The sequence below is a fragment of the Triticum dicoccoides genome, chromosome 7A, assembly GCF_002162155.2.
Source record: "Triticum dicoccoides isolate Atlit2015 ecotype Zavitan chromosome 7A, WEW_v2.0, whole genome shotgun sequence".
In the NCBI taxonomy this organism is placed as follows: domain Eukaryota; kingdom Viridiplantae; phylum Streptophyta; class Magnoliopsida; order Poales; family Poaceae; genus Triticum; species Triticum dicoccoides.
The window spans coordinates 678,928,864-678,933,150 of NC_041392.1; positions in this window are offsets into that span (position 1 = coordinate 678,928,864).

Here is a 4,287-nt window from a genome sequence, read left to right on the forward strand (position 1 = left end):
AAGACAAACGCTCACACCCCGCGGTCGAGTCGACTACCTGGTCGATGCGGGGGAGAGGGAAATGATCTTTCGGGCAGGCCCGATTGATATGTTGAAAGTCAATGCATATGCAAAGTGACTTGTCCTTCTTGGGGACCATGACAACATTGGCGAGCCACTCGGAGTGGTAAATCTCTCGGATGAACTCCGCTTCTAAGAGCCGAGCCACCTCCTCGCCAATAGCTTTCCTCTTCTGGACGGCGGACTGTCGAAGATGTTCTTTCACAGGCTTGAACTTCGGGTCGACTCGTAGGCGGTGCTCAGCCAGCCCCCTGGGAACTCCAGGCATGTCAGAAGGCTTCCATGCGAAGATGTCCCAGTTCTCACGGAGGAACTGGATGAGCGCTTCTTCCTATTTGGAGTCGAGCGCCATTGAGATGTGAATCGGATCAGCATTGGGGTCGGTCGGGTGAATGTGAACTGGCTTAGTTTCACTGGACGACTGAAAAGCTGATTCTGAAGCTGGCTTCTTGGCTCGCAGCAATTCACTCGGATCAACAGTCTTCTGGTACTCTTGCAGCTCGACTACTGACATCTGAGCATCAGCGATCTTTGATCCTTTCTGAAAACACTCCTCTGCTTTCTTCCGATTGCCTGTAACGGTGATCACACCTCTGGGGCCGGGCATCTTCAACTTGAGATACACATAGCACGGTCGAGCCATGAAGCGTGCATAAGCTGGCTGGCCCAGAATAGCATGATAAGCACTTTGGAAGTCCACAACCTCAAATGTCAACTTTTCCTTGCGGTAATTCTTTGAATCACCGAAAACCACATCGAGAGCAATCTGGCCGAGTGACTCGGCTTTTTTTCCAGGAATGACTCCATGGAAACTCATGTTGCTGGCACTGAGCCTGGACATCGGAATGCCCATCCCTTTCAATGTTTCTGCATACAGTATGTTCAGGCCGCTGCCACCATCCATCAGGACTTTGGTCAGTCGAGTGCCTTCGACAACTGGATCGACCACCAGAGCTTGCCTCCCAGGGGTGGCAATGTGCGCAGGGTGATCGGACTGGTCGAACATGATGGCAGTCTGAGACCACTTCAGGTAGCTGGGTGTTGCCGGGGCAACCATATTCACTTCACGGTTAATGACTTTCAGTCGACTTTTGCTTTCGACATCAGCAAAAATCATCAAGGTGGAATTGATTTAGGGGTATCCATCATCACTATCTTCTTTGTCCTCAACTCTGTCTGACTCTTTTTCCTTGTCTTTGGACTGCTTGCCCTAAAACTGCTGGATCAGGAGCCGGCACTGTCGAGTGGTATGCTTTGGGTAAATAAGATTACCTCTTCATCTTTCTTGGTGTGGATGTGACATGGCAGATCCAAAACATCATTTCCATCTTGATTCTTGACTTTCTTGGGGTTCCAGGGCCCCTTGGGTTTTCCCTTGAATTTTCCCTGGGTTACGGCCAGGGCCTCCCCAGGAGCGGCTGGCTCGGCCTTCCGCTTCTGCTTCCGACTGGAATTACCTCCGGTTTCCTGGGCGACTGCTTTCTGCTTGCCACTCTGGAGTCGATCTTCATCTTCTCCGTTAGCGTATTTGGTGGCGATTTCCATCATCCGATTCAGAGACATTTCTCCGGTCCGACCGAACTTCAGGTTCAACTCTCTGTTCTTGACGCCTTCTTTAAAGGCACAAACTGCTTGGTGATCTGGTACATTCTCAACTGTGTGATGCAAAGTGATCCACCTCTGGATGTAATCCCTCAGAGTTTCACTCGGTTTCTGCACGCAAGACCACAATTCTGTAAGGCCTGCCGGTCGCTTGCATGTTCCTTCGAAGGTCGTGACAAACACTCGAGAGAGATCCTCCCAAGTGTAGATGCTGTTGGGTGCTAACTGATTCAGCCACGCTCTGGCTGAGCCCTCTAACAGGAGAGGCAAATGCTTTATAGCCACTTCATCATTGCCGCCACCAATCTGGACAGCCACTCGGTAGTCTTCGAGCCAAGTGTCAGGCTTAGACTCGCCGGTGAACTTGCTGACTCCAGTCGCCAACCGGAAGTTGGGAGGAATCACTGCGGCCCTGATGGCTCGACTGAAACACTCTGGCCCGGAAACACATACTCTGCTGCTGGCAGGCGCATCCCTGTCATGGCCTTCTCGGTGAGCTCTGTTCCTGTCAACCAGACCCTGAACGAGGATGGATCTCGCATCAAAGCCTGGGTCCCTGGGGTCGACTGGAACTCTCCACCCAACACTATGAGGGTGTCTGTCATCCTGCTGTCGAGGCGCATATGACCCACTCCTCGGGGGAGGGGTTGGCACTCGACGTCGATCGAACCGGTGATCATACTGCTCATTTCTTCTATATTGATCATGCCGGTCTCCGCGTCCCTCACGCCTCGGGGGCGATCTTGGGCTGTGAGCCGACTGGACTGTATCCGCCGCAACGGATCGACTGTGGATCCTATTCCGTGACTGAAAAACAGCGGAATTCTGGTTTCCCGCTGCCCGGAGCAACGCTCTGACTTGCAACAAGCCCCTGCTAGCCTCCGACTGGGAGGGCTGAATCGATTCTGCTATACGGGCCGCGGCTGCCAAATTCTGAACTGGGGTTCGATATACCTGCGTAGGCGGGAAGAGCTGACGTCGACTGGACTAGGGAGCTCGCTGACACGCTTGCTCGTCGAGTATTCGCTGGAGATTCTCCAGTCGAGTGCGCTCGGCCAAGTAGGCCAAGTGTGCGTCCTCCAAGGCCCGGGCCTCGGGGGTTTCTCCGACGATAGGAGTGTGGAGTGCATCCATGTTCCGGCGGCGAAGCTCCTCTCGCTGCAACGACGTGAGAGGTTCGGGGAGATACTCATCGTGGGGATGCGATGGGTCGCCTCCACCCGCGCCTCCATCGGTGCGAGGGAAACCGGGAGGACTGTGTGTTCCATCGACCGCCAGAACCTCAGCCGCCAGGTCGCTGCTGTGGCACTCGGATGCGGTCTCCGCGGAGCCAGTCGACAGGTCGAACAGGCCGTAGAGGGATTCGTCGGGCTCGATTGCCGCGACTTGTGGGGCTGCCGACTGGTGGGCCACGGCATGCCTCACCCACCTCTGAAGTCTCGATCGGCCGGAGCGCTTGCGCCGGTGGGAGACAGGGCGGGAAGATGACACGGAAGCCTACCGATACTGGGTCGACGGCTGCCGCAGGAGGACGCCACGAACACATGCGCGGAAGTGCGTCGCACCGCGGACGGGGAGGGCGTCGATGTCGAGTGGAGCCTCCTGAAGCCAAGCGGAGTTGTCGGCGATGAACGTGAGTGCGCCGAGACGGATCTCGCGGCCGTCCACCAAATCTCCGCACGAAAACATGATCAAAGGGATCGGAAAAATCGCAACTTCTCCAGCTAGGCGCTAAGACTCCTGCCCCACGGTGGGCGCCAACTGTCGTGGTTCTAACTCTGACAGTGAGGTAGGGGGGATGTATGGAGAGGCTAGATCTCAGCTATGGAGAAGTTGTAAATACACCAGGATGTACGAGTTCAGGCCCTTCGCGGAGGAAGTAACAGCCCTATGTCTCGGTGCCCGGAGGCGGTCGACTGGATTATGTGTGTATGAATTACAGGGGTGCCAACCCCCGCTACTGAGGAGGGGGGTGCCTTATATAGAGTTCGTCAGACCCCTCCAGTCCTCAGTAATGCAGGGTTAAAATACATTAAGACTGGGCGTTACTGGTAACGTCCCTAATAAAGTGCTATGATGACCATAAAAACTATTTAATGGCCGACCGTTTGTTTGCGGAGTGACTTTAGATCTCCTGTCGGTCGAGTGATTGGCTGACTTCTTTCAGGGATGTCCTTGGATAGGGCTCTTAGGACAGGTCCATACCCCTGCTCTAGGTACATAGCTTCATCACCAAGCCCCTCCCTTTCCCTCAAACACGGCAATCTTTATCTTGGACATGAAACACGGAGTGATGCCAACACCACGATTATCCAAGCTCTTTTTGGAACGACTCATCGAGCCAGTCGGTCTCGGGACTGTTCGGCTGCACACAAGCACGCACAGACACTGGCACCCCACATGGCCGGTTAGCAGCGGCGGCTGCAATATCATCCAACCGGCATGGATAGTGCCAGTTTTCAGGCTAGAAACGGCATGGCATTTTGGCCGTGTGTCGGTCACTTGACGTGCTCGACCTGAATGCCCGATCTTCAACTGTAATAATTTCACAAGGGAAACCACCATTGCACATTCGGTTTAAGACAGACGACTCAGCTGCACCCGCAACATGATCTGAAATTTCGT